This window comes from Gnatocerus cornutus, unplaced genomic scaffold (genome assembly GCF_029298725.1).
Source record: "Gnatocerus cornutus isolate USDA-ARS CGAHR unplaced genomic scaffold, icGnaCorn1.1 ctg00000032.1, whole genome shotgun sequence".
In the NCBI taxonomy this organism is placed as follows: domain Eukaryota; kingdom Metazoa; phylum Arthropoda; class Insecta; order Coleoptera; family Tenebrionidae; genus Gnatocerus; species Gnatocerus cornutus.
The window spans coordinates 1,622,961-1,643,247 of NW_028275381.1; positions in this window are offsets into that span (position 1 = coordinate 1,622,961).

Below are 20,287 nucleotides of genomic sequence, written 5' to 3' on the forward strand. Positions count from 1 at the left end.
AGAATTCTGCTGTTTTCTTGCGATTCAGCCGTTGAATCTTGGTAAAAAGTCATGATTTTGTAGATTTCGTGCTCTTCTGTGCGAATTCAAGCCAGAAAACAACGAAAATCGGCGAGAAATCGTCGTTTTGCATCGAAATATGCGGTTTTCTGTAAGAATTTTGATGATTTCGTGGAGAATTCTGCTGTTTTCTGGCAATTCAGCCGTTGAATCTTGGTAAAAAGTCATGATTTTGTAGATTTCGTGCTCTTCTTTGCGAATTCAAGCCAGAAAACAACGAAAATCGGCGAGACATCGTCGTTTTGCATCGAAATATGCGGTTTTCTCTAAGAATTTTGACGATTTCGTGCAGAATTCTGCTGTTTTCTTGCAATTCAGCCGTTGAATCTTGGTAAAAAGTCATGATTTTGTAGATTTCGTGCTCTTCTTTGCGAATTCAAGCCAGAAAACACGAAAATCGGCGAGAAATCGTTGTTTTGCATCGAAATATGCTGTTTTCTTGCAATTCAGCCGTTGAATGTTGTGGTAAAAAGTCATGATTTTGTAGATTTCGTGCTCTTCTTTGCGAATCCAAACCAGAAAACAACGAAAATCGGCGAGAAATCGTCGTTTTGCATCGAAATATGCGGTTTTCTCTAAGAATTTTGACGATTTCGTGCAGAATTCTGCTGTTTACTTGCAATTCAGCCGTTGAATCTTGGTAAAAAGTCATGATTTTGTAGATTTCGTGCTCTTCTTTGCGAATTCAAGATAGAAAACAACGAAAATCAGCGAGAAATCGTCGTTTTGCATCGAAATATGCGGTTTTCTCTAAGAATTTTGATGATTTCGTGCAGAATTCTGCTGTTTTCTTGCAATTCAGCCGTTGAATCTTGGTAAAAAGTCATGATTTTGTAGATTTCGTGCTCTTCTTTGCAAATTCATGCCAGAAAACAACGAAAATCGGCGAGAAATCGTCGTTTTGCATCGAAATATGCGGTTTTCTGTAAGAATTTTGATGATTTCGTGCAGAATTCTGCTGTTTTCTTGCAATTCAGCCGTTGAATCTTGGTAAAAAGTCATGATTTTGTAGATTTCGTTCTCTTCTTGGCGAATTCAAGATAAAACACAACGAAAATCGGCGAGAAATCGTTGTTTTGCATCGAAATATGCAGTTTTCTCTAAGAATTTTAATAATTTCGTGCAGAATTCTGTTGTTTTCTTGCAATTCAGCCGTTGAATCTTGGTAAAAAGTCATGATTTTGTAGATTTCGTGCTCTCCTTTGCGAATTCATGCCAGAAAACAACGAAAATCGGCGAGAAATCGTCGTTTTGCATCGAAATATGCGGTTTTCTGTAAGAATTTTGATGATTTCGTGCAGAATTCTGCTGTTTTCTAGCAATTCAGCTGTTGAATCTTGGTAAAAAGTCATGATTTTGTAGATTTCGTGCTCTTCTTTGCGAATTCAAGCCAGAAAACAACGAAAATCGGCGAGAAATCGTCGTTTTGCATCGAAATATGCGGTTTTCTCTTAGAATTTTGATGATTTCGTGCAGAATTCTGCTGTTTTCTTGCAATTCAGCCGTTGAATCTTGGTAAAAAGTGATGATTTTGTAGACTTCGTGCTCTTCTTTGCAAATTCAAGCCAGAAAACAACGAAAATCGGCGAGAAATCGTCGTTTTGCATCGAAATATGCGGTTTTCTCTAAGAATTTTGACGATTTCGTGCAGAATTCTGCTGTTTTCTTGCAATTCAGCCGTTGAATCTTGGTAAAAAGTCATGATTTTGTAGATTTCGTGCTCTTCTTTGCGAATTCAAGCCAGAAAACACGAAAATCGGCGAGAAATCGTTGTTTTGCATCGAAATATGCTGTTTTCTTGCAATTCAGCCGTTGAATCTTGGTAAAAAGTCATGATTTTGTAGATTTCGTGCTCTTCTTTGCGAATTCAAGCCAGAAAACAACGAAAATCGGCGAGAAATCGTTGTTTTGCATCGAAATATGCGGTTTTCTGTAAGAATTTTGATGATTTCGTGCAGAATTCTGCTGTTTTCTTGCAATTCAGCCGTTGAATCTTGGTAAAAAGTCATGATTTTGTAGATTTCGTGCTCTTCTTTGCGAATTCAAGCCAGAAAACGACGAAAATCGGCAAGAAATCGTTGTTTTGCATCGAAATATACGGTTTTCTCTAAGAATTTTGATGATTTCGGGCCGAATTCTGCTGTTTTCTTGCAATTCAGCTGTTGAATCTTGGTAAAAAGTGATGATTTTGTAGATTTCGTGCTCTTCTTTGCGAATTCAAGCCAGAAAACAACGAAAATCGGCGAGAAATCGTTGTTTTGCATCGAAATATGCGGTTTTCTGTAAGAATTTTGATGATTTCGTGCAGAATTCTGCTGTTTTCTTGCAATTCAGCCGTTGAATCTTGGTAAAAAGTCATGATTTTGTAGATTTCGTGCTCTTCTTTGCGAATTCAAGCCAGAAAACAACGAAAATCGGCGAGAAATCGTCGTTTTGCATCGAAATATGCGGTTTTCTGTAAGAATTTTTGATGATTTCGTGCAGAATTCTGCTGTTTTCTTGCAATTCAGCCGTTGAATCTTGATAAAAAGTCATGATTTTGTAGATTTCGTGCTCTTCTTTGCGAATTCAAGCCAGAAAACAACGAAAATCGGCGAGAAATCGTCGTTTTGCATCGAAATATGCGGTTTTCTCTAAGAATTTTGACGATTTCGTGCAGAATTCTGCTGTTTTCTTGCAATTCAGCCGTTGAATCTAGGTAAAAAGTCATGATTTTGTAGATCTCGTGCTCTTCTTGGCGAATTCAAGATAGAAAACAACGAAAATCGGCGATAAATCGTTGTTTTGCATCGAAATATGCAGTTTTCTCTAGAAATTTTGATGATTTCGTGCGGAATTCTGCTGTTTTCTTGCAATTCAGCCGTTGAATCTAGGTAAAAAGTCATGATTTCGTAGATTTCGTGCTCTTCTTTGCGAATTCAAGCCAGAAAACACGAAAATCGGCGAGAAATCGTTGTTTTGCATCGAAATATGCTGTTTTCTTGCAATTCAGCCGTTGAATCTTGGTAAAAAGTCATGATTTTGTAGATTTCGTGCTCTTCTTTGCGAATTCAAGCCAGAAAACAACGAAAATCGGCGAGAAATCGTCGTTTTGCATCGAGAAATGCGGTTTTCTGTAAGAATTTTGATGATTTCGTGCAGAATTCTGCGGTTTTCTTGCAATTCAGCCGTTGAATCTTGGTAAAAAGTCATGATTTTGTAGATTTCGTGCTCTTCTTTGCGAATTCGAGCCAGAAAACAACGAAAATCGGCGAGAAATCGTCGTTTTGCATCGAAATATGCGATTTTCTGTAAGAATTTTGATGATTTCGTGCAGAATTCTGCTGTTTTCTTGCAATTCAGCCGTTGAATCTTGGTAAAAAGTCATGATTTTGTAGATTCCGTGCTCTTCTTTGCGAATTCAAGATAGAAAACAACAAAAATCAGCGAGAAATCGTCGTTTTCCATCGAAATATGCGGTTTTCTCTAAGAATTTTGATGATTTCGTGCAGAATTCTGCTGTTTTCTTGCAATTCAGCCGTTGAATCTTGGTAAAATGTGATGATTTTGTAGATTTCGTGCTCTTCTTTGCGAACTCAAGCCAGAAAACAACGAAAATCGGCAAGAAATCGTCGTTTTGCATCGAAATATGCGGTTTTCTCTAAGAATTTTGACGATTTCGTGCAGAATTCTGCTGTTTTCTTGCAATTCAGCCGTTGAATCTTGGTAAAAAGTCATGATTTTGTAGATTTTGTGCTCTTCTTTGCGAATTCAAGCCAGAAAACAACGAAAATCGGCGAGAAATCGTCGTTTTGCATCGAAATATGCGATTTTCTGTAAGAATTTTGATGATTTCGTGCAGAATTCTGCTGTTTTCTTGCAATTCAGCCGTTGAATCTTGGTAAAAAGTCATGATTTTGTAGATTCCGTGCTCTTCTTTGCAAATTCAAGATAGAAAACAACAAAAATCAGCGAGAAATCGTCGTTTTCCATCGAAATATGCGGTTTTCTCTAAGAATTTTGATGATTTCGTGCAGAATTCTGCTGTTTTCTTGCAATTCAGCCGTTGAATCTTGGTAAAATGTGATGATTTTGTAGATTTCGTGCTCTTCTTTGCAAATTCATGCCAGAAAACAACGAAAATCGGCGAGAAATCGTCGTTTTGCATCGAAATATGCGGTTTTCTGTAAGAATTTTGATGATTTCGTGCAGAATTCTGCTGTTTTCTTGCAATTCAGCCGTAGAATCTTGGTAAAAAGTGATGATTTTGTAGATTTCGTGCTCTTCTTTGCGAATTCAAGCCAGAAAACAACGAAAATCGGCGAGAAATCGTTGTTTTGCATCGAAATATGCGGTTTTCTGTAAGAATTTTGATGATTTCGTGCAGAATTCTGCTGTTTTCTTGCAATTCAGGCGTAGAATCTTGGTAAAAAGTGATGATTTTGTAGATTTCGTGCTCTTCTTTGCGAATTCAAGCCAGAAAACACGAAAATCGGCGAGAAATCGTTGTTTTGCATCGAAATATGCTGTTTTCTGTAAGAATTTTGATGATTTCGTGCAGAATTCTGCTGTTTTCTTGCAATTCAGCCGTTGAATCTTGGTAAAAAGTCATGATTTTGTAGATTTCGTGCTCTTCTTTGCGAATTCAAGCCAGAAAACAACGAAAATCGGCGAGAAATCGTCGTTTTGCATCGAAATATGCGGTTTTCTGTAAGAATTTTGATGATTTCGTGCAGAATTCTGCTGTTTTCTTGCAATTCAGCCGTTGAATCGTGGTAAAAAGTCATGATTTTGTAGATTCCGTGCTCTTCTTTGCGAATTCAAGATAGAAAACAACGAAAATCAGCGAGAAATCGTCGTTTTCCATCGAAATATGCGGTTTTCTCTAAGAATTTTGATGATTTCGTGCAGAATTCTGCTGTTTTCTTGCAATTCAGCCGTTGAATCTTGGTAAAAAGTGATGATTTTGTAGATTTCGTGCTCTTCTTTGCGAATTCAAGCCAGAAAACAACGAAAATCGGCGAGAAATCGTCGTTTTGCATCGAAATATGCGGTTTTCTGTAAGAATTTTCATGATTTCGTGCAGAATTCTGCTGTTTTCTTGCAATTCAGCCGTTGAATCTTGGTAAAAAGTCATGATTTTGTAGATTTTGTGCTCTTCTTTGCGAATTCATGCCAGAAAACAACGAAAATCGGCGAGAAATCGTCGTTTTGCATCGAAAAATGCGGTTTTCTGTAAGAATTTTGATGATTTCGTGCAGAATTCTGCTGTTTTCTTGCAATTCAGCCGTTGAATCTTGGTAAAAAGTCATGATTTTGTAGATTTCGTGCTCTTCTTTGCGAATTCAAGCTAGAAAACAACAAAAATCGGCGAGAAATCGTCGTTTTGCATCGAAATATGCGGTTTTCTCTAAGAATTTTGACGATTTCGTGCAGAATTCTGCTGTTTTCTTACAATTCAGCCGTTGAATCTTGGTAAAAAGTCATGATTTTGTAGATTTCGTGCTCTTCTTTGCGAATTCATGCCAGAAAACAACGAAAATCGGCGAGAAATCGTCGTTTTGCATTTAAAAAAGCGGTTTTCTGTAAGAATTTTGATGATTTCGTGCAGAATTCTGCTGTTTTCTTGCAATTCAGCCGTTGAATCTTGGTAAAAAGTCATGATTTTGTAGATTTCGTGCTCTTCTTTGCAAATTCAAGCCAGAAAACAACGAAAATCGGCGAGAAATCGTCGTTTTGCATCGAAATATGCGGTTTTCTCTAAGAATTTTAACGATTTCGTGCAGAATTCTGCTGTTTTCTTGCAATTCAGCCGTTGAATCTTGGTAAAAAGTCATGATTTTGTAGATTTCGTGCTCTTCTTTGCGAATTCAAGATAGAAATCAACGAAAATCAGCGAGAAATCGTCGATTTGCATCGAAATATGCGGTTTTCTGTAAGAATTTTGATGATTTCGTGCAGAATTCTGCTGTTTTCTTGCAATTCAGCCGTTGAATCTTGGTAAAAAGTCATGATTTTGTAGATTTCGTGCTCTTCTTTGCAAATTCAAGCCAGAAAACAACGAAAATCGGCGAGAAATCGTTGTTTTGCATCGAAATATGCGGTTTTCTCTAAGAATTTTAACGATTTCGTGCAGAATTCTGCTGTTTTCTTGCAATTCAGCCGTTGAATCTTGGTAAAAAGTCATGATTTTGTAGATTTCGTGCTCTTCTTTGCAAATTCAAGCCAGAAAACAACGAAAATCGGCGAGAAATCGTCGTTTTGCATCGAAATATGCGGTTTTCTGTAAGAATTTTGATGATTTCGTGCAGAATTCTGCTGTTTTCTTGCAATTCAGCCGTTGAATCTTGGTAAAAAGTCAAGATTTTGTAGATTCCGTGCTCTTCTTTGCGAATTCAAGATAGAAAACAACGAAAATCGGCGAGAAATCGTCGTTTTGCATCGAAATATGCGGTTTTCTGTAAGAATTTTGATGATTTCGTGCAGAATTCTGCTGTTTTCTTGCAATTCAGCCGTAGAATCTTGGTAAAAAGTGATGATTTTGTAGATTTCGTGCTTTTCTTTGCGAATTCAAGCCAGAAAACACGAAAATCGGCGAGAAATCGTTGTTTTGCATCGAAATATGCTGTTTTCTGTAAGAATTTTGATGATTTCGTGCAGAATTCTGCTGTTTTCTTGCAATTCAGGCGTTGAATCTTGGTAAAAAGTCATGATTTTGTAGATTTCGTGCTCTTCTTTGCGAATTCAAGCCAGAAAACAACGAAAATCGGCGAGAAATCGTCGTTTTGCATCGAAAAATGCGGTTTTCTGTAAGAATTTTGATGATTTCGTGCAGAATTCTGCTGTTTTCTTGCAATTCAGCCGTTGAATCTTGGTAAAAAGTCGTGATTTTGTAGATTTCGTGCTCTTCTTTGCGAATTCAAGCCAGAAAACAACGAAAATCGGCGAGAAATCGTCGTTTTGCATCGAAAAATGCGGTTTTCTGTAAGAATTTTGATGATTTCGTGCAGAATTCTGCTGTTTTCTTGCAATTCAGCCGTTGAATCTTGGTAAAAAGTCATGATTTTGTAGATTTCGTGCTCTTCTTTGCAAATTCAAGCCAGAAAACAACGAAAATCGGCGAGAAATCGTCGTTTTGCATCGAAATATGCGGTTTTCTGTAAGAATTTTGATGATTTCGTGCAGAATTCTGCTGTTTTCTTGCAATTCAGCCGTTGAATCTTGGTAAAAAGTCATGATTTTGTAGATTCCGTGCTCTTCTTTGCGAATTCAAGATAGAAAACAACGAAAATCAGCGAGAAATCGTCGTTTTCCATCGAAATATGCGGTTTTCTCTAAGAATTTTGATGATTTCGTGCAGAATTCTGCTGTTTTCTTGCAATTCAGCCGTTGAATCTTGGTAAAAAGTGATGATTTTGTAGATTTCGTGCTCTTCTTTGCGAATTCAAGCCAGAAAACAACGAAAATCGGCGAGAAATCGTCGTTTTGCATCGAAATATGCGATTTTCTCTAAGAATTTTGATGATTTCTTGCAGAATTCTGCTGTTTTCTTGCAATTCAACCGTTAAATCTTGGTAAAAAGTGATGATCTTGTAGATTTCGTGCTCTTCTTTGCGAATTCAAGCCAGAAAACAACGAAAATCGGCGAGAAATCGTCGTTTTGCATCGCAATATGCGGTTTTCTCTAAGAATTTTGACGATTTCGTGCAGAATTCTGCTGTTTTCTTGCAATTCAGCCGTTGAATCTTGGTAAAAAGTCATGATTTTGTAGATTTCGTGCTCTTCTTTGCGAATTCAAGATAGAAAACAACGAAAATCAGCGAGAAATCGTCGATTTGCATCGAAATATGCGGTTTTCTCTAAGAATCTTGATAATTTCGTGCAGAATTCTGCTGTTTTCTTGCAATTCAGCCGTTGAATCTTGGTAAAAAGTGATGATTTTGTAGATTTCGTGCTCTTCTTTGCAAATTCATGTCAGAAAACTACGAAAATCGGCGAGAAATCGTCGTTTTGCATCGAAATATGCGGTTTTCTGTAAGAATTTTGATGATTTCGTTCAGAATTCTGCTGTTTTCTTGCAATTCAGCCGTTGAATCTTGGTAAAAAGTCATGATTTTGTAGATTTCGTGCTCTTCTTTGCGAACTCGAGCCAGAAAACAACGAAAATCGGCGAGAAATCGTCGTTTTGCATCGAAATATGCGGTTTTCTCTAAGAATTTTGACGATTTCGTGCAGAATTCTGCTGTTTTCTTGCAATTCAGCCGTTGAATCTTGGTAAAAAGTCATGATTTTGTAGATTTCGTGCTCTTCTTTGCGAATTCATGCCAGAAAACAACGAAAATCGGCGAGAAATCGTCGTTTTGCATCGAAAAATGCGGTTTTCTGTAAGAATTTTGATGATTTCGTGCAGAATTCTGCTGTTTTCTTCAATTCAGCCGTTGAATCTTGGTAAAAAGTCATGATTTTGTAGATTTCGTGCTCTTCTTTGCAAATTCAAGCCAGAAAACAACGAAAATCGGCGAGAAATCGTCGTTTTGCATCGAAATATGCGGTTTTCTGTAAGAATTTTGATGATTTCGTGCAGAATTCTGCTGTTTTCTTGCAATTCAGCCGTTGAATCTTGGTAAAAAGTCAAGATTTTGTAGATTCCGTGCTCTTCTTTGCGAATTCAAGATAGAAAACAACGAAAATCAGCGAGAAATCGTCGTTTTCCATCGAAATATGTGGTTTTCTCTAAAAATTTTGATGATTTCGTGCAGAATTCTGCTGTTTTCTTGCAATTCAGCCGTTGAATCTTGGTAAAAAGTGATGATTTTGTAGATTTCGTGCTCTTCTTTGCGAATTCAAGCCAGAAAACAACGAAAATCGGCGAGAAATCGTCGTTTTGCATCGAAATATGCGGTTTTCTCTAAGAATTTTGATGATTTCGTGCAGAATTCTGCTGTTTTCTTGCAATTCAGCCGTTGAATCTTGGTAAAAAGTGATGATCTTGTAGATTTCGTGCTCTTCTTTGCGAACTCAAGCCAGAAAACAACGAAAATCGGCGAGAAATCGTCGTTTTGCATCGAAATATGCGGTTTTCTCTAAGAATTTTGACGATTTCGTGCAGAATTCTGCTGTTTTCTTGCAATTCAGCCGTTGAATCTTGGTAAAATGTCATGATTTTGTAGATTTCGTGCTCTTCTTTGCGAATTCAAGATAGAAAACAACGAAAATCAGCGAGAAATCGTCGATTTGCATCGAAATATGCGGTTTTCTCTAAGAATTTTGATGATTTCGTGCAGAATTCTGCTGTTTTCTTGCAATTTAGCCGTTGAATCTTGGTAAAGAGTCATGATTTTGTAGATTTCGTGCTCTTCTTTGCGAATTCAAGCCAGAAAACAACGAAAATCGGCGAGAAATCGTCGTTTTGCATCGAAATATGCGGTTTTCTGTAAGAATTTTGATGATTTCGTGCAGAATTCTGCTGTTTTCTTGCAATTCAGGCGTTGAATCTTGGTAAAAAGTCACGATTTTGAAGATTTCGTGCTCTTCTTTGCGAATTCAAGATAGAAAACAACGAAAATCAGCGAGAAATCGTCGTTTTGCATCGAAATATGCGGTTTTCTCTAAGAATTTTGATGATTTCGTGCAGAATTCTGCTGTTTTCTTGCAATTCAGCCGTTGAATCTTGGTAAAAAGTGATGATTTAGTAGATTTCGTGCTCTTCTTTGCGAATTCAAGCCAGAAAACAACGAAAATCGGCGAGAAATCGTCGTTTTGCATCGAAATATGCGGTTTTCTGTAAGAATTGTGATGATTTCGTGGATAATTCTGCTGTTTTCTTGCAATTCAGCCGTTGAATCTTGGTAAAAAGTCATGACTTTGTAGATTTCGTGCTCTTCTTTGCGAATTCAAGCCAGAAAACAACGAAAATCGGCGAGAAATCGTCGTTTTGCATCGAAATATGCGGTTTTCTGTAAGAATTTTGATGATTTTGTGCAGAATTCTGCTGTTTTCTTGCAATTCAGCCGTTGAATCTTGGTAAAAAGTGATGATTTAGTAGATTTCGTGCTCTTCTTTGCGAATTCAAGCCAGAAAACAACGAAAATCGGCGAGAAATCGTCGTTTTGCATCGAAATATGCGGTTTTCTGTAAGAATTTTGATGATTTCGTGCAGAATTCTGCTGTTTTCTTGCAATTCAGCCGTTGAATCTTGGTAAAAAGTCATGATTTTGTAGATTTCGTGCTCTTCTTCGCAAATTCAAGCCAGAAAACAACGAAAATCGGCGAGAAATCGTCGTTTTGCATCGAAATATGCGGTTTTCTGTAAGAATTTTGATGATTTCGTGCAGAATTCTGCTGTTTTCATGCAATTCAGCCGTTGAATCTTAGTAAAAAGTCATGATTTTGTAGATTTCGTGCTCTTCTTTGCGAATTCAAGCCAGAAAACAACGAAAATGGGCGAGAAATCGTCGTTTTGAATCGAAATATGCGGTTTTCTCTAAGAATTTTGACGATTTCGTGCAGAATTCTGCTGTTTTCTTGCAATTCAGCCGTTGAATCTTGGTAAAAAGTCACGATTTTGAAGATTTCGTTCTCTTCTTTGCGAATTCAAGATAGAAAACAACGAAAATCGGCGAAAAAAACGTTGTTTTGCATCGAAATATGCGGTTTTCTCTAAGAATTTTGATGATTTCGTGCAGAATTCTGCTGTTTTCTTGCAATTCAGCCGTTGAATCTTGGTAAAGAGTCATGATTTTGTAGATTTCGTGCTCTTCTTTGCGAATTCAGGCCAGAAAACAACGAAAATCGGCGAGAAATCGTCGTTTTGCATCGAAATATGCGGTTTTCTGTAAGAATTTTGATGATTTCGTGCAGAATTCTGCTGTTTTCTTGCAATTCAGGCGTTGAATCTTGGTAAAAAGTCACGATTTTGAAGATTTCGTGCTCTTCTTTGCGAATTCAAGATAGAAAACAACGAAAATCAGCGAGAAATCGTCGTTTTGCATCGAAATATGCGGTTTTCTCTAAGAATTTTGATGATTTCGTGCAGAATTCTGCTGTTTTCTTGCAATTCAGCCGTTGAATCTTGGTAAAAAGTGATGATTTAGTAGATTTCGTGCTCTTCTTTGCGAATTCAAGCCAGAAAACAACGAAAATCGGCGAGAAATCGTCGCTTCGCATCGAAATATGCGGTTTTATGTAAGAATTTTGATGATTTCGTGCAGAATTCTGCTGTTTTCTTGCAATTCAGCCGTTGAATCTTGGTTAAAAGTGATGATTTTGTGGATTTCGTGCTCTTCTTTGCGAATTCAAGCGAGAAAACAACGAAAATCGGCGAGAAATAATAGTTTTGCATCGAAATATATGGTTTTCTCTAAGAATTTTGATGATTTCGTGCAGAATTCAGCTGTTTTCTTGCAATTCAGCCGTTGAATCTTGGTAACAAGTGATGATTTTGTAGATTTCGTGCTCTTCTTTGCGAATTCAAGCCAGAAAACAACGAAAATCGGCGAGAAATAGTCGTTTTGCATCGAAAAATGCGGTTTTCTGTAAGAATTTTGATGATTTCGTGCAGAATTCTACTGTTTTCTTGCAATTCAGCCGTTGAATCTTGGTAAGAAGTGATGATTTAGTAGATTTCGTGCTCTTCTTCGCAAATTCAAGCCAGAAAACAACGAAAATCGGCGAGAAATCGTCGTTTTGAATCGAAATATGCTGTTTTCTTGCAATTCAGCCGTTGAATCTTGGGAAAAAGTGATGATTTAGTAGATTTCGTGCTCTTCTTTGCGAATTCAAGCCAGAAAACAACAAAAATCGGCGAGAAATAGTCGTTTTGCATCGAAATATGCGGTTTTCTCTAAGAATTTTGATGATTTCGTGCAGAATTCTACTGTTTTCTTGCAATTCAGCCGTTGAATCTTGGTAAGAAGTGATGATTTAGTAGATTTCGTGCTCTTCTTTGCGAATTCAAGCCAGAAAACAACAAAAATCGGCGAGAAATGGTCGTTTTGCATCGAAATATGCGGTTTTCCCTAAGAATTTTGATGATTTCGTGCAGAATTCTGCTGTTTTCTTGCAATTCAGCCGTTGAATCTTGGTAAAAAGTCATGATTTTGTAGATTTCGTGCTCTTCTTTGCGAATCCAAGCCAGAAAACAACGAAAATCTGCGAGAAATCGTCGTTTTGCATCGAAATATACGGTTTTCTGTAAGAATTGTGATGATTTCGTGGATAATTCTGCTGTTTTCTTGCAATTCAGCCGTTGAACCTTGGTAAAAAGTCATGACTTTGTAGATTTCGTGCTCTTCTTTGCGAATTCAAGCCAAAAAACAACGAAAATCGGCGAGAAATCGTCGTTTTGCATCGAAATATGCGGTTTTCTGTAAGAATTTTGATGATTTCGTGCAGAATTCTGCTGTTTTCTTGCAATTCAGCCGTTGAATCTTGGTAAAAAGTGATGATTTAGTAGATTTCGTGCTCTTCTTTGCGAATTCAAGCCAGAAAACAACGAAAATCGGCGAGAAATCGTCGTTTTGCATCGAAAAATGCGGTTTTCTGTAAGAATTTTGATGATTTCGTGCAGAATTCTGCTGTTTTCTTGCAATTCAGCCGTTGAATCTTGGTAAAAAGTCATGATTTTGTAGATTTCGTGCTCTTCTTCGCAAATTCAAGCCAGAAAACAACGAAAATCGGCGAGAAATCGTCGTTTTGCATCGAAATATGCGGTTTTCTGTAAGAATTTTGATGATTTCGTGCAGAATTCTGCTGTTTTCTTGCAATTCAGCCGTTGAATCTTAGTAAAAAGTCATGATTTTGTAGATTTCGTGCTCTTCTTTGCGAATTCAAGCCAGAAAACAACGAAAATGGGCGAGAAATTGTCGTTTTGCATCGAAATATGCGGTTTTCTCTAAGAATTTTGACGATTTCGTGCAGAATTCTGCTGTTTTCTTGCAATTCAGCCGTTGAATCTTGGTAAAAAGTCACGATTTTGAAGATTTCGTGCTTTTCTTTGCGAATTCAAGATAGAAAACAACGAAAATCGGCGAGAAAACGTTGTTTTGCATCGAAATATGCGGTTTTCTGTAAGAATTTTGATGATTTTGTGCAGAATTCTGCTGTTTTCTTGCAATTCAGCCGTTGAATCTTGGTAAAAAGTGATGATTTAGTAGATTTCGTGCTCTTCTTTGCGAATTCAAGCCAGAAAACAACGAAAATCGGCGAGAAATCGTCGTTTTGCATCGAAATATGCGGTTTTCTGTAAGAATTTTGATGATTTCGTGCAGAATTCTGCTGTTTTCTTGCAATTCAGCCGTTGAATCTTGATTTTGTAGATTTCGTGCTCTTCTTCGCAAATTCAAGCCAGAAAACAACGAAAATCGGCGAGAAATCGTCGTTTTGCATCGAAATATGCGGTTTTCTGTAAGAATTTTGATGATTTCGTGCAGAATTCTGCTGTTTTCATGCAATTCAGCCGTTGAATCTTAGTAAAAAGTCATGATTTTGTAGATTTCGTGCTCTTCTTTGCGAATTCAAGCCAGAAAACAACGAAAATGGGCGAGAAATCGTCGTTTTGAATCGAAATATGCGGTTTTCTCTAAGAATTTTGACGATTTCGTGCAGAATTCTGCTGTTTTCTTGCAATTCAGCCGTTGAATCTTGGTAAAAAGTCACGATTTTGAAGATTTCGTTCTCTTCTTTGCGAATTCAAGATAGAAAACAACGAAAATCGGCGAAAAAAACGTTGTTTTGCATCGAAATATGCGGTTTTCTCTAAGAATTTTGATGATTTCGTGCAGAATTCTGCTGTTTTCTTGCAATTCAGCCGTTGAATCTTGATAAAGAGTCATGATTTTGTAGATTTCGTGCTCTTCTTTGCGAATTCAAGCCAGAAAACAACGAAAATCGGCGAGAAATCGTCGTTTTGCATCGAAATATGCGGTTTTCTGTAAGAATTTTGATGATTTCGTGCAGAATTCTGCTGTTTTCTTGCAATTCAGGCGTTGAATCTTGGTAAAAAGCCACGATTTTGAAGATTTCGTGCTCTTCTTTGCGAATTCAAGATAGAAAACAACGAAAATCAGCGAGAAATCGTCGTTTTGCATCGAAATATGCGGTTTTCTCTAAGAATTTTGATGATTTCGTGCAGAATTCTGCTGTTTTCTTGCAATTCAGCCGTTGAATCTTGGTAAAAAGTGATGATTTAGTAGATTTCGTGCTCTTCTTTGCGAATTCAAGCCAGAAAACAACGAAAATCGGCGAGAAATCGTCGTTTCGCATCGAAATATGCGGTTTTCTGTAAGAATTTTGATGATTTCGTGCAGAATTCTGCTGTTTTCTTGCAATTCAGCCGTTGAATCTTGGTTAAAAGTGATGATTTTGTAGATTTCGTGCTCTTCTTTGCGAATTCAAGCGAGAAAACAACGAAAATCGGCGAGAAATAATCGTTTTGCATCGAAATATATGGTTTTCTCTAAGAATTTTGATGATTTCGTGCAGAATTCTGCTGTTTTCTTGCAATTCAGCCGTTGAATCTTGGTAACAAGTGATGATTTTGTAGATTTCGTGCTCTTCTTTGCGAATTCAAGCCAGAAAACAACGAAAATCGGCGAGAAATAGTCGTTTTGCATCGAAAAATGCGGTTTTCTGTAAGAATTTTGATGATTTCGTGCAGAATTCTACTGTTTTCTTGCAATTCAGCCGTTGAATCTTGGTAAGAAGTGATGATTTAGTAGATTTCGTGCTCTTCTTCGCAAATTCAAGCCAGAAAACAACGAAAATCGGCGAGAAATCGTCGTTTTGAATCGAAATATGCTGTTTTCTTGCAATTCAGCCGTTGAATCTTGGGAAAAAGTGATGATTTAGTAGATTTCGTGCTCTTCTTTGCGAATTCAAGCCAGAAAACAACAAAAATCGGCGAGAAATAGTCGTTTTGCATCGAAATATGCGGTTTTCTCTGAGAATTTTGATGATTTCGTGCAGAATTCTACTGTTTTCTTGCAATTCAGCCGTTGAATCTTGGTAAGAAGTGATGATTTAGTAGATTTCGTGCTCTTCTTTGCGAATTCAAGCCAGAAAACAACAAAAATCGGCGAGAAATGGTCGTTTTGCATCGAAATATGCGGTTTTCCCTAAGAATTTTGATGATTTCGTGCAGAATTCTGCTGTTTTCTTGCAATTCAGCCGTTGAATTTTGGTAAAAAGTCATGATTTTGTAGATTTCGTGCTCTTCTTTGCGAATCCAAGCCAGAAAACAACGAAAATCTGCGAGAAATCGTCGTTTTGCATCGAAATATACGGTTTTCTGTAAGAATTGTGATGATTTCGTGGATAATTCTGCTGTTTTCTTGCAATTCAGCCGTTGAACCTTGGTAAAAAGTCATGACTTTGTAGATTTCGTGCTCTTCTTTGCGAATTCAAGCCAAAAAACAACGAAAATCGGCGAGAAATCGTCGTTTTGCATCGAAAAATGCGGTTTTCTGAAAGAAGTTTGATGATTTCGTGCAGAATTCTGCTGTTTTCTTGCAATTCAGCCGTTGAATCTTGGTAAAAAGTCATGATTTTGTAGATTTCGTGCTCTTCTTCGCAAATTCAAGCCAGAAAACAACGAAAATCGGCGAGAAATCGTCGTTTTGCATCGAAATATGCGGTTTTCTGTAAGAATTTTGATGATTTCGTGCAGAATTCTGCTGTTTTCTTGCAATTCAGCCGTTGAATCTTAGTAAAAAGTCATGATTTTGTAGATTTCGTGCTCTTCTTTGCGAATTCAAGCCAGAAAACAACGAAAATGGGCGAGAAATTGTCGTTTTGCATCGAAATATGCGGTTTTCTCTAAGAATTTTGACGATTTCGTGCAGAATTCTGCTGTTTTCTTGCAATTCAGCCGTTGAATCTTGGTAAAAAGTCACGATTTTGAAGATTTCGTGCTTTTCTTTGCGAATTCAAGATAGAAAACAACGAAAATCGGCGAGAAAACGTTGTTTTGCATCGAAATATGCGGTTTTCTCTAAGAATTTTGATGATTTCGTGCAGAATTCTGCTGTTTTCTTGCAATTCAGTCGTTGAATCTTGGTAAAGAGTCATTATTTTGTAGATTTCGTGCTCTTCTTTGCGAATTCAAGCCAGAAAACAACGAAAATCGGCGAGAAATCGTCGTTTTGAATCGAAATATGCTGTTTTCTTGCAATTCAGCCGTTGAATCTTGGGAAAAAGTGATGATTTAGTAGATTTCGTGCTCTTCTTTGCGAATTCAAGCCAGAAAACAACAAAAATCGGCGAGAAATAGTCGTTTTGCATCGAAATATGCGGTTTTCTCTAAGAATTTTGATGATTTCGTGCAGAATTCTACTGTTTTCTTGCAATTCAGCCGTTGAATCTTGGTAAAAAGTGATGATTTAGTAGATTTCGTGCTCTTTTTTGCGAATTCAAGCCAGAAAACAACAAAAATCGGCGAGAAATAGTCGTTTTGCATCGAAATATGCGGTTTTCTCTAAGAATTTTGATGATTTCGTGCAGAATTCTGCTGTTTTCTTGCAATTCAGCCGTTGAATCTTGGTAAAAAGTGATGATTTTGTAGATTTCGTGCTCTTCTTTGCGAATTCAAGCCAGAAAACAACGAAAATCGGCGAGAAATCGTCGTTTTGCATCGAAATATGCGGTTTTCTGTAAGAATTTTGAGGATTTCGTGCAGAATTCTGCTGTTTTCTTGCAATTCAGCCGTTGAATCTTGGTAGAAAGTGATGATTTTGTAGATTTCGTGCTCATCTTTGCGAATTCAAGCCAGAAAACAACAAAAATCGGCGAGAAATGGTCGTTTTGCATCGAAATATGCGGTTTTTCCTAAGAATTTTGATGATTTCGTGGATAATTCTGCTGTTTTCTTGCAATTCAGCCGTTGAATCTTGGTAAAAAGTCATGATTTTGTAGATTTCGTGCTCTTCTTTGCGAATCCAAGCCAGAAAACAACGAAAATCGGCGAGAAATCGTCGTTTCGCATCGAAATATGCGGTTTTCTGTAAGAATTGTGATGATTTCGTGGATAATTCTGCTGTTTTCTTGCAATTCAGCCGTTGAATCTTGGTAAAAAGTCAAGACATTGTAGATTTCGTGCTCTTCTTTGCGAATCCAAGCCAGAAAACAACGAAAATCGGCGAGAAATCGTCGTTTCGCATCGAAATATGCGGTTTTCTGTAAGAATTTTGATGATTTCGTGCAGAATTCTGCTGTTTTCTTGCAATTCAGCCGTTGAATCTTGGTTAAAAGTGATGATTTTGTAGATTTCGTGCTCTTCTTTGCGAATTCAAGCGAGAAAACAACGAAAATCGGCGAGAAATAATCGTTTTGCATCGAAATATATGGTTTTCTCTAAGAATTTTGATGATTTCGTGCAGAATTCTGCTGTTTTCTTGCAATTCAGCTGTTGAATCTTGGTAACAAGTGATGATTTTGTAGATTTCGTGCTCTTCTTTGCGAATTCAAGCCAGAAAACAACGAAAATCGGCGAGAAATAGTCGTTTTGCATCGAAAAATGCGGTTTTCTGTAAGAATTTTGATGATTTCGTGCAGAATTCTACTGTTTTCTTGCAATTCAGCCGTTGAATCTTGGTAAGAAGTGATGATTTAGTAGATTTCGTGCTCTTCTTCGCAAATTCAAGCCAGAAAACAACGAAAATCGGCGAGAAATCGTCGTTTTGAATCGAAATATGCTGTTTTCTTGCAATTCAGCCGTTGAATCTTGGGAAAAAGTGATGATTTAGTAGATTTCGTGCTCTTCTTTGCGAATTCAAGCCAGAAAACAACAAAAATCGGCGAGAAATAGTCGTTTTGCATCGAAATATGCGGTTTTCTCTAAGAATTTTGATGATTTCGTGCAGAATTCTACTGTTTTCTTGCAATTCAGCCGTTGAATCTTGGTAAGAAGTGATGATTTAGTAGATTTCGTGCTCTTCTTTGCGAATTCAAGCCAGAAAACAACAAAAATCGGCGAGAAATGGTCGTTTTGCATCGAAATATGCGGTTTTCCCTAAGAATTTTGATGATTTCGTGCAGAATTCTGCTGTTTTCTTGCAATTCAGCCGTTGAATCTTGGTAAAAAGTCATGATTTTGTAGATTTCGTGCTCTTCTTTGCGAATCCAAGCCAGAAATCAACGAAAATCTGCGAGAAATCGTCGTTTTGCATCGAAATATACGGTTTTCTGTAAGAATTGTGATGATTTCGTGGATAATTCTGCTGTTTTCTTGCAATTCAGCCGTTGAACCTTGGTAAAAAGTCATGACTTTGTAGATTTCGTGCTCTTCTTTGCGAATTCAAGCCAAAAAGCAACGAAAATCGGCGAGAAATCGTCGTTTTGCATCGAAATATGCGGTTTTCTGTAAGAATTTTGATGATTTCGTGCAGAATTCTGCTGTTTTCTTGCAATTCAGCCGTTGAATCTTGGTAAAAAGTGATGATTTAGTAGATTTCGTGCTCTTCTTTGCGAATTCAAGCCAGAAAACAACGAAAATCGGCGAGAAATCGTCGTTTTGCATCGAAATATGCGGTTTTCTGTAAGAATTTTGATGATTTCGTGCAGAATTCTGCTGTTTTCTTGCAATTCAGCCGTTGAATCTTGGTAAAAAGTCATGATTTTGTAGATTTCGTGCTCTTCTTCGCAAATTCAAGCCAGAAAACAACGAAAATCGGCGAGAAATCGTCGTTTTGCATCGAAATATGCGGTTTTCTGTAAGAATTTTGATGATTTCGTGCAGAATTCTGCTGTTTTCTTGCAATTCAGCCGTTGAATCTTGGTAAAAAGTCATGATTTTGTAGATTTCGTGCTCTTCTTCGCAAATTCAAGCCAGAAAACAACGAAAATGGGCGAGAAATTGTCGTTTTGCATCGAAATATGCGGTTTTCTCTAAGAATTTTGACGATTTCGTGCAGAATTCTGCTGTTTTCTTGCAATTCAGCCGTTGAATCTTGGTAAAAAGTCACGATTTCGAAGATTTCGTGCTTTTCTTTGCGAATTCAAGATAGAAAACAACGAAAATCGGCGAGAAAACGTTGTTTTGCATCGAAATATGCGGTTTTCTGTAAGAATTTTGATGATTTTGTGCAGAATTCTGCTGTTTTCTTGCAATTCAGCCGTTGAATCTTGGTAAAAAGTGATGATTTAGTAGATTTCGTGCTCTTCTTTGCGAATTCAAGCCAGAAAACAACGAAAATCGGCGAGAAATCGTCGTTTCGCATCGAAATATGCGGTTTTCTGTAAGAATTTTGATGATTTCGTGCAGAATTCTGCTGTTTTCTTGCAATTCAGCCGTTGAATCTTGGTTAAAAGTGATGATTTTGTAGATTTCGTGCTCTTCTTTGCGAATTCAAGCGAGAAAACAACGAAAATCGGCGAGAAATAATCGTTTTGCATCGAAATATATGGTTTTCTCTAAGAATTTTGATGATTTCGTGCAGAATTCTGCTGTTTTCTTGCAATTCAGCCGTTGAATCTTGGTAACAAGTGATGATTTTGTAGATTTCGTGCTCTTCTTTGCGAATTCAAGCCAGAAAACAACGAAAATCGGCGAGAAATAGTCGTTTTGCATCGAAAAATGCGGTTTTCTGTAAGAATTTTGATGATTTCGTGCAGAATTCTACTGTTTTCTTGCAATTCAGCCGTTGAATCTTGGTAAGAAGTGATGATTTAGTAGATTTCGTGCTCTTCTTCGCAAATTCAAGCCAGAAAACAACGAAAATCGTCGAGAAATCGTCGTTTTGGATCGAAATATGCTGTTTTCTTGCAATTCAGCCGTTGAATCTTGGGAAAAAGTGATGATTTAGTAGATTTCGTGCTCTTCTTTGCGAATTCAAGCCAGAAAACAACAAAAATCGGCGAGAAATAGTCGTTTTGCATCGAAATATGCGGTTTTCTCTGAGAATTTTGATGATTTCGTGCAGAATTCTACTGTTTTCTTGCAATTCAGCCGTTGAATCTTGGTAAGAAGTGATGATTTAGTAGATTTCGTGCTCTTCTTTGCGAATTCAAGCCAGAAAACAACAAAAATCGGCGACAAATGGTCGTTTTGCATCGAAATATGCGGTTTTCCCTAAGAATTTTGATGATTTCGTGCAGAATTCTGCTGTTTTCTTGCAATTCAGCCGTTGAATCTTGGTAAAAAGTCATGATTTTGTAGATTTCGTGCTCTTCTTTGCGAATCCAAGCCAGAAAACAACGAAAATCTGCGAGAAATCGTCGTTTTGCATCGAAATATACGGTTTTCTGTAAGAATTGT